Genomic DNA, 10,481 nt, shown 5'->3' with positions numbered 1-10,481 from the left:
CAGTCTTCATCAGTGACACCTGAGACCACACTGAAGCCCACTATTGTGTTCAAATTTTTTGTCTTACAAGCTAGATGCCCAAGTCTGGACTTGACTGCAAGCTACAGAACATGGTTAACCAGTAGTATAGACATACTTAACACCTCAAACAAACAGTTAATGTGATCAACCTCTCTCCTACCAGATGCCACATATTTTTCTAAAAAATAGTTTTGTTTACCATTCTTCCTTTACCTGACAGGAAAAGTATGGCTGAAGATGAAAGATGTGCTGTTTGTTATTTAGTACATTCTAGGCAGTTCAGCACTGTCTGAGAAAGCCTGAAGACATGATAATTAAATGTCTTGTACATTTGAAATGTATGTTTCTCCTAAAGAAAAGAAAAGAAAAGAAAAGAGAAAAGAAAAGAAAAGAAAAGAAAAGAAAAGAAAAGAAAAGAAAAGAAAAGAAAAGAAAAGAAAAGAAAAGAAAAGAAAAGAAAAGGACACTTCATTTTAGCAGTGGTAGTGTCTTAGGGAAAATAAAACAGTTTCCAGAACTGATATATGCCCGCAAGTTAGAGAAACATAAATGTTGATCCTAAATTTTTCCAGTCTACCAAGTTCTTCTTTGATTTTAATTGACACAAGATACATTTTGCTTGCTCACTCACACTAAGAAGAAAAATTCATGGTGACTCTTTCAAAAAAGTTTGAATGGAGATGAACAGAATCCATGAGAACAAGCTCTTCAAATTCTGGGATCTTAACAGGGTCTAAAATAGGTCAGAGAATTTTCTCAGAACTAATTAGACTACTGACACTTCTCTGACTACAATTTCATCAGCACTATTTCCTAATCTTGGAGTATCTTCAGTTTTACAGTATCCTGGTTGCTCTGCCAAGAAACATGGTGTTTAAAACATAAGGTTTCTAACTGATCTTCAGTTTCTTGTTATCAGTTAAAGAAATTACAATCTGGTTAAAAAATTAAATAGATTCATAAACGTGTCTCTACATGAGGGAGAGAAAGGGACTGTGCTCATGAGAGCTAGAAAATACCTGTGGCAAAGGAGTAGGCTGAGGAGGCATTCTGGCATCAGTATGTTTGCTCTACCGCTCCGCACCTTTTACTTAGCGTATTGGGTGTAGGTGTCAATGTCTTGGCAATGAGGGGGCTGCAGGGTTGGCTGCCCTGTGCTGGACACAGATGATTCCAGCCAGCCCCAGTGGACCCACTGCAGAGCACAGCTGAGCCCCTTAGCCAAGCATATTTAAGAAAAGACAAAACATTGCACAGTAGCTGTGAGAGAGAGGAGTGAGAAAAAAAAGTGTGAGAAACAGCCCTGCAGACACCAAGGGGAGAGAAGAAGGGAGAGGAGGTGCTCCAGGTGCCAGAGCAGAAGTTCCCCTGAAGTCCCCAGAGACCGTGCTGGAGCAGAAATCCACACTGAAACCCATGGAGGACCCCACGCTGCAGCAGGTGGATATTTCCTGAAGGAAACTGCAGACTGTGGAGAGCCCATGCTAGAGAATGTTTATCCTGAAGACTTCAGCCCATGGTAAGGACCCATGCTGGAGCAGGGTAAAAGTGTGAGGAGGAAGGAGCAGCAGAGAGGAACCATTATGGACTGACCACAACCCCCATTCCCCATCACCCTGCACCACTTGGGAGCGAGGTGGAGGAGTCAGGAATGAAGGAGTGAAGTCAAGCCTGAGTGGAAGGAGGTGGTAGTGTTTTAGTTTTGTCTTTGTTTCTCACCATCTGAGTATATTTTACCTAGCAAAATGTTAAATTACTTTTCCCTAAGTGGAGTCTGTTTTGTCCATGATTGGCAATTGGTAAATGATCTCACCATATTTATCTTGACCCATGAGGTTTTTTCATCTTATCTTCTCCCCCTGTCCCACTGAGGAGGAGGAGGAGTGAGAGAGTGGCTGGATGACCATCTGGAAGCCAGCCAAGGTCAACCCACAACATCTATATATTTAGTTCTCAGTTTTCAAGTTTTTTGTCTCCTTGAAGGGAGTCAGATGACAAGACTCATCTGTAGAAGTAAAAGGAAGAGTTAGACAGGAGGAGAGAAATGTACAGAGGCAATTTGAGGTGGATAGTGAGGTTATTGGGTGTTCAAAATAACATAGATTTTTCTTTTTTCAAATATTATTCAGAAAAAAGTAGAAACTTCCTAGGGGCAGTATGAACTTCATAGGGGCAGATTTTCATCAGTGCAAATCATCATATCTCCTCTGCTTCCATAACGGCTATGCCAATTTGTGACAGATAAAGATGTATTGCACCTTGAAATGATCTTGCAGTCTGAAGTAGTTTAGAAAACCTGTCTTTTAGGATAGTGAAAGAGACTGCCTAACGTTTATTGACTGTTGTTTTTTTTTTTTTTCCCAAAGGGTTTCACTATGTCCAACACTTCAGAAACAGGAACACATTTTTGAAACCCTAAAGGTAGTGTTAAAATTCTAAAGGATTCAACAAAGGCTAAGACAGGAGCAAGAGAAGACAGTGAAGGACATAGGATATATAGTGCAGTGTATGGATATTTAGAGCTTAGGTCTCCAATGCATAATTAGAATCTAACTTCTATATTGATTACAAAAGTTTTTGTCAGAGCTCTCTCCTTGCCTAATGCCCTTTTTCCATAATTCTTCCATATTTCTATGCTTCGTTATTTTCTGTTCCAGATGTTCTGCTTTTTTATCGACCCCCCCCCCCCCCCCCCCCCCCCCCCGTTACTTTCTACTACTATTTTACAAGCCTTTCACAACACAGCAGTTATGACGTATGGTTTTCAAATTAATTTCAAAAAAATGTATTTTGAATAAGGCAAAATTAGTGTGTCCATTATTATTGAACATGCTCTTCTTTAGAGAAGTAATAGTAGCTTTGGCTGTATATGCATTACTATGTATGACTGTATGCAGAAGCTTTCTTACTTTTAAGAAATTCACAGTAAAATCTTTTGCACATCCCTAAGTTTTGTTCGGTATTATATGGAGCTGCGAATCAGGATTTTTTTACATTTCATACTTTTTGCAGCCTAGTATCTGAAATCAGAATTGTTCCAAAATATGTTCCAAAATGCTTTTCCAAAATGTGCAAGGTTTTTTAATTCTCTTTTAACTGATAAAATTAATTGATCAAAAACAACAAACAGGATTGCCAAGCACTGTCATTCTATTGGAAAACAGTAACAGATATATATGACTAAAAGAATCTCAACAAAATAGTAAAGATCTAGTTGTTTGGAAATATTACAAGGATGAATTTATAGGGAAATTGCTGCTGTATCACACTAATAAATTCCAAATTATCTATTAAAAATATGAAATATTTTTAATTAATTAATTAATAATAACAGCTCCTCTGCTGTTCAGCACAGCTTGGATGAACTTCAGAGAGCGTTATAGGTGCTGCAAAAAACAAAGGGAGGACATGAAAACTCATGTTCCCTGTCATCCTACCGGCCAAGACATTATTGCAGCTCCAAAGTAGAAATTACTTTTTTACAGATTGAGAGAAAACTTAAACCTTGTCATTGCTGAAAATAATTTCTAATCATTTCTGTTCATTCAAGACAAAGGTTCTTCTGAGTTTGATTTTCTCACTGTAGAAAAATGACTCAGTTCCTTCTTATAGGATAGATATTATAAGACTCTGAAAATGATGCTTACTTTGTCACCTGATTACTTACAAATACAGTTTGTAACAAAGTTTAAAGGACTCGATTTCAGCATGTGAAAATATAGGGATCTCTTCGTTTGCCACCTCCATTAATTTAATTCTGTGGACTATCATACTGTACCATCCTTTCCTTTCAAGTACCAACCTCCATTATGAAATTTCTCAATTTTTGTATACCATTATGCTTAATCTTCCACAACCTCATTCCTTTGATGCTTGCTAATTCTCAGCCTATTGCTAACAAGTTTATGTTTAAAAATCAACTTCCAACTTCAGTTAAATATGTCTATGGTGTTTATTCACCTCTTGTCCCCCTTTTCCTGAATAATTGCAAAGAGCAACAAAATCCTTTCTCAGTTTACATTTTGCCAAACTTTCGTTTCCTTTATAGAACAAGTGTTCCATTTGAGAGGTCATGTTAGGAGCTCTTCTTTTTTTCTCCTGACATTAAACTTCAGGTTTTCTAAATTTTGGTTATAGAAATTGGACCAAATTTCTAAATAAATCTTACCTGGTCTACTTGACTCATAAAAAGTTGATTTGGAAAAGATTCCAGGAGTTTACTAATTCTACCTTCCTCCTTGGTGTGGCATCATATATCGTTTTCTACAGATGTCTTTCCAACATCCTTCTAGCTCTCTTATTAATTTTAATGTTTGTATGAGCATGTTTACTTTTCCATAGTCCTGTTTTATTGGTGGCTTATAATTCAATAGTAATCTAATTCACTCACTTTTTTCCTATCTGTTATTTGCTTTCTGTTTATAGAAGCAAACCTTACTATTATCCAAGTTTCATGATCTTGCACTTTGGATTATTTGATCTTATCTCATTGTTTTTTAACATGGTTAATTTATCAATGTCTTTTGAATCTTTCTACATGATTTTTCCATGCTCCCTGTATTTGTCTTATCAATATATTTCATTATTTTATGCCTGTTTTGTGCCAAGGTTTCCAGTGAAAATATGGAATGATGTTGACCCCATCGTTCTTGTGGATTTCCAGTGCTTAATAATCTTTACGACAAGAAGATGGAAAACTAAAGAGAATTTCTAAGTTAACACTACTTTCAATGATTATGCGTGGTGTTTTTCAATTTTCCAGCAATTTCTTAGTGAAATATCCAGAGAACATTAAGAATTAGGTCACAGTTCCTGATACCAAAGACAAATTAACAAGCCCACAATAAACTGAAAAAGAACCCCAAACTTGAGGAGTCTTCTCTCAGACTTCATATCAGATCACTGGTTAAAGCCTGACCCTGTCAGACATTCTGATCAGTTAGCCTGAGAAATGTTAATATTAGAAAAAACCCTCATAAGTACCATATATTCTTTACATGAAAGCATGAGGTCTGGGACTATTGCACAGAACATCACTTATCACATATTAATTAAATCATAATTAAATCACATTCACATACAGAAAATATTAACAATACCATATGTATATCAAAAGTCATGAAAATGATATTTTAAAACAAACTGAATTAAAAAAAATATATCTGTGTAATTAAGTTTTTGTTTTTTTTTTTTCATTTTGTGGTGTGATTCTTCCCCTAGATACTAAAGATAAATCTATGGTTTTTTGAACCATAAATTTTCTGGTCTCAGTTGTAGCACCTTGTATCAATAACCTGCAATGTAATCTGGTTGCAGCTGGCTTTCTGCAAATTATTCTCCCTGTGGAAGGGAAATCTTTAGTGCTGCTCAGCCTGACAATATGTTCAGCACACAAAGCCCCTGACCCTGAGACAGACTTCTCTGCCTGAGATAAGGAAAAGAGGGGAATGGTTCTTTGTAGATCTTGACACAACTCTTAGCTTTGTGGATAGATTTTTAAAGCCATAGTGTGTTATAAGGAGACAAAAGTAAGTTGAGAATCAGAGAATCAGAGTGAATACCTGTGTCTCTGATTTCACCCTTCTTACCCATAGTGATGTGGGAGGCTTTGATACAAGTCTCAACAGTAGGGAGGATACCAAGAAAGCTCACCACTCTGATGGCATCTTATACACCTCTAAGACTACTTCGAGGTCCAGAGGAGAGTCTATTGCACTTCTTCTGCTCCTCTGTGGCCCTTGTAACTGTTTGATGTATGGAGTCAGACCAGCGTACAAGGGTAATATTCACTCCAACGGGACAGTCTGTACAATAGACACAACTTCACCCAATACTTTCAGTGCTGAGCAAATACTTCACCGATGCCACGATTTAAGCTAACCTTCTTTCTCAAGAAGACTATGGCCCTTGTAAAAATCTGAGTGTACTTCAGAAAGGTGTGTTTGTGAGTAGGAGAGAAACGGTACATCTACGGGACTTTTCTATGTGTTTCTTTGTTTCTTAGCCCCTCACCCTTCACTTGATGTGATCTAATTCTCAACATTCTTATTTGTACTTGTTCTCATTCTTATTTGTACTTATAACACTGTACACTGACAGCAAAGTTTATTTCTTAGCTTTATTTTTGAGCTGTATGATGAAGACAAATATCTGGAATATAGAATAAGCTTGGACTGGAAAATGAAAAATTAGAATTTAGTTAGTTAGTTAGTTAGTTAGTGTCTGATGTTTTCCTTGGTATCAGATCTGGAAGGGAAGCTGACAGGAAAAACTGCTTACTTTACAGATCGCTGGTGGAACTCCAGAGAGACAGCTGGCATGAAAAATGCCTGAGATCAGAAAGAGACTTTAAAGTTTTTGTAGCATTGTTCCTGTACTTCTCATCCATAAAAGAGTCATCAGAACTCAAAAGTAAAGTGATCTGCAGAACACTTCCAAGCAGAAAGAGTTGGGTTATGGATTCAATTAGCAAATGTATTAACAAATTACTATTACACCATGAAATATGAATGAAAATCCTGCTCATTCTTATTTCAATCTATTGCAGGTAAAGGCAAACTTTAAATCAGCAACATCCTCATGTTTTTAATAGAATTGTTCTTACCTAGATTAAGCCTCTCCTTAAGATTAAGGAGATTTATTGAGACACATAAAATATCTGTCTCCAGATTAGGGACATTAGGGAACTAATGGTTCAGAAAGTTTTCAGTTCTACAAAATGATAGAAATTACCAGGCTGTCTGCTCAGTGGTCCATCCTGTCTTAGGACACGAGACACAAAACTGAAAACTATTGGAATTTTTCCATTGATTCCGAAAAGCTCTGTCCCAGACCTTTTAGCTGGCCTTATGTAGTCCTTAAAAAAGGACACAAATGAACCATCAGAAAGACAATTTTAGACTTTTTCTCAGAAAAAAAAAAGCCAGCTCTTAACCAACTATGAGTACCCAATCTTGTATATGGGAAAAAAATATCATTGAATGATACTTCAGCACAGCCAGTCAGGAGAAAAAAAGAAAAAAACAAACAAACTTACTTTCAGGTGTTGGGTTTTTTTTTGTTTGTTTGTTTTGTTTTGTTTTGTTTTGTTTTAAGAGAATACAGTTATTAGGATTCTAAAAGAAAGTAAAAGTGAATTTAAAGATTAAATCTGTCATCTTTTTATCCAAATAGATTCATCTGTTCCCTTCGTAAGTCTCTCTAGCTGCTACAGAGGATTCTGACTATTCATCATGAAGAAAATCCTTGTCTGACATAGAGCTGCATGTCTGAGTTCTCTTCAAGACAGAAAAGAATAACCCTGGTACAATGCTTATCAGCATTTTTTGTTAGTATAAAAATTCTCAGGTGACCTTTTTTCCTGAGATGGCTTCCATCAATTTCAGCTCATCTCCTTGTTTATCTGCTAAGAGTAGAGATTGAAATACAATTTTTAAACAAATATAAAGGTGTTGGGTTTGTGGGGAGGGGTTGTATTTCCTAGTTCTATTACTTCCTCCAAAGTTATTACTTTGCCTTTTTTATAGAACCTCCATAAGACATTACAGAAGGCTGACAAACAAAACTTTAGGAAATTGTACCGGGCTTAATTCATACCTGAACAGAAAAAAGCACAGACTTTATAGAAGAAAAAAAAAGCAGAAAGAAAGCAGAACTTGACTGATGCAATTGATTTCAACTGGACTTTTCCGATTTACATAACTGAAATCTGTCCAGGAATTTTTTATCATTTTTTAGATTGCAGGGTATGATTTTTCTCTGGAGGCTCCTTTTGATATATTCATGGGATTCCTCAAAGACGTCTGGGGGTAAAATCTAAAATGAATTCACTTATCTGAGAAAAAAATTTACCATTGATATCATTGCCTAGAGAAATATTAGGAAAAACAAATAAATCAGAATAGCAGAATCATTCCAAAGGGGAAAGAAACTCCGGAGACATAGTGTTTTCTTGCACATACAGTATATTAGAGATGCAAGTTACCTCAAGGCCTTCAATTGATTTGATTTTTCTGTGGTTAGTTTAACTCAATATTTCAAGGTCCTTGCTTCTTTATTATGTTTTTATTTTGAAATATTATGATGAGAAGCACTGTTTTTACCATTATATGAATACATAGGAATACATAATGGCATTTGTATTTTCATATGACCTTGTTTTTCCCTAGGTTAAACTGATCTTTCATCACTCCTTTCCTTCCCCCGCCCCCTCCCCTCATCCCTTTGTCTCACGCACATATTTAACACTTTCGGAGAAACACAACTCGAAACATTAGCTACTATGGTAAATAAGTGAAGCTATTCAGGGTTCTTGTGAATGGCATGTGATTTTAAGTCAGTTATTAGGAGTGAAATCTGTGATCAGTTTCTCATGAGTGACACACTGAGCAACTTGGAGAAGGGGAAGGAGAGCAATGCATTGAAAAAGCGCCTGGTTTGTCTCTGCAGGTCTGTGATTCTTAACTACTGGTCTCTGCCCTAGGCTCAGGACACACTGTAGATTCATCTTAACTACATTGGCTATAATGGTACTTTTCCAGTAATTGAGGTCTGTCTTTAAACAAAGATGGCTATAGAATGAGATGCTGAAGTGACTTTGCTTTTACCACCCGAGAAAACATTACAGAGTGTGACCAAAACTGGATTTTCCAGGTTTTCTTTAGTTTGTTTCTTTTTAATTTTGGCAAGCTGTCACTAATAGCTAACCGGATAACATCTTTTATAATGTTTCTGAAAAACAAGAAAAATAATTAGCATGTTTTAGTGTCATTCATTTAGCTGTTATATATAACACTTCTTTATTTTTTTGAAAGTCATTTGCTTAAACTACCTCTAATATTTTGTAAAATCCCCTGTACTAGATGTGGACACTGCATACAGAGTTTCTGACAGAGATTGCTTGATTTATGATATCAAGACTGATGATAAACTTTACTCTATGACATTTCTCAATGCACTTTTTAAAAGGCTGAAAACTATCAAAGTGGCTTGAGGATTGCGCTAACTGTTCTTATTATTTTTGGAATGTCTGAGATATAAAGACATTTTTGTCTCTTAGTTGGTTCCATTAATATTTAACAGTTGTATTTTATGTCAAAGGTGTGAGGCATTTGCATTTAGTTCAGTTGCGATATGTTATGCAGTTACTACAGAGGTGTCACCCCTACAGTACAGGTAGAAGAGGATTTTTCTGCCCATAGGAGTTTACAAAAAATGCATGAAAGGTCACCGGGATACCTAATTCTCTCCAAGAACCATGACAATGAGAGCAGCTGAGGAGCACATCATGTAGGGGAGGTGGTATGCAAAAGGGTTCAAATGCAGACACGGTAACGCTCTGCAGCTGAGCAGGACAGCCTCCTTGGGCAAGGTGGGAGCTAAAACAGCTTTTCCATTCAGTCTAACCTTCCTAGGGGGATATTCCTGGGGTCAGTTCAAAGGCAACTGTGCAAATACTCCTCTGCAGAAACTTCAGGTGAGTTCAGTGTCTCACCCAAAGTTGCTGGAGGTACAGTCAGCTGCAGCGTGGGTAGCCTCCAGGCTACCAGCTACTCCCACTTCCCTTGCAGATGGGATCCCCTCTGCTGAACAGAAGGGTGAGGCCTGTCAGCTGTTTGTGTTGCTGCTGCCTGATGCAACTGCGACCATGTTGTTTGTGTTTAAAATAAGGCCTTCTGCCAGTTCGCCATCTCTTAGTGGAGTAAACCTGGTGGCTCTAATTACTGAGAGGGGTCTCTGCTGTACCGAAGATGGTGCTTACTTGCTCTGACGGTTGCAGATGACATTTTTTATCCTCTTGCCTTGGCAAGCCTATTCAGAACTGATTTCAAAAAGCGGTATTCCACGTTCATACTTCACTGGCCAATAAGTAAATAAATAAATAACTAAATGACACTGAAATGGGTAAATGCAGGTGAATACACAGAACACAACTTTCTTGTAAGGTTGGAAAAGGCTCCTACTGGAAAATCAGAGATGTCAATCATGTCTGGATGCCCGTTTTGTAAGTTTGACCCAATATTTGTCATACAAAACCACTGGACTGTCGTGTTTTAACCCCAGCCAGCAACTAAGCACAACACAGCTGCTCGCTTACTCCCCCGCAGTGGGATGGGGGAGAGAATCAGAAGGGTAAAAGTGAGAAAACTCATGGGTTGAGTTAAAAACAGCTTAATAATAAAAAGAAATAATAATAATAATAATTAATAATAATAATAATGATGATGATGATGATGTAAGGAAAGAAGAAAAAAATAACAAAGAGAGAAAAATAAAACCCAAGAAAGACAAGTGATGCAAATGAAAACAATTGCTCATCACCAACCAACTGATGCCCAGCCAGTTCCCAAGCTACAGTCCCCCATCAACTTATCCCACAGTTTTATTGCTGAGCATGATGTCATATGGTATGGGATATCCCTTTGGTCAGTTGGGGTCAGCTGTCCCAGCTGTGTCCTCTC

This window comes from Pygoscelis adeliae, unplaced genomic scaffold (genome assembly GCF_000699105.1).
Source record: "Pygoscelis adeliae isolate BGI_AS28 unplaced genomic scaffold, ASM69910v1 Scaffold221, whole genome shotgun sequence".
NCBI classification, from domain to species: Eukaryota; Metazoa; Chordata; class Aves; order Sphenisciformes; family Spheniscidae; genus Pygoscelis; species Pygoscelis adeliae.
The sequence above is the reverse complement of the archived record's forward strand: the minus strand, read 5'-3'. Positions refer to the sequence as shown.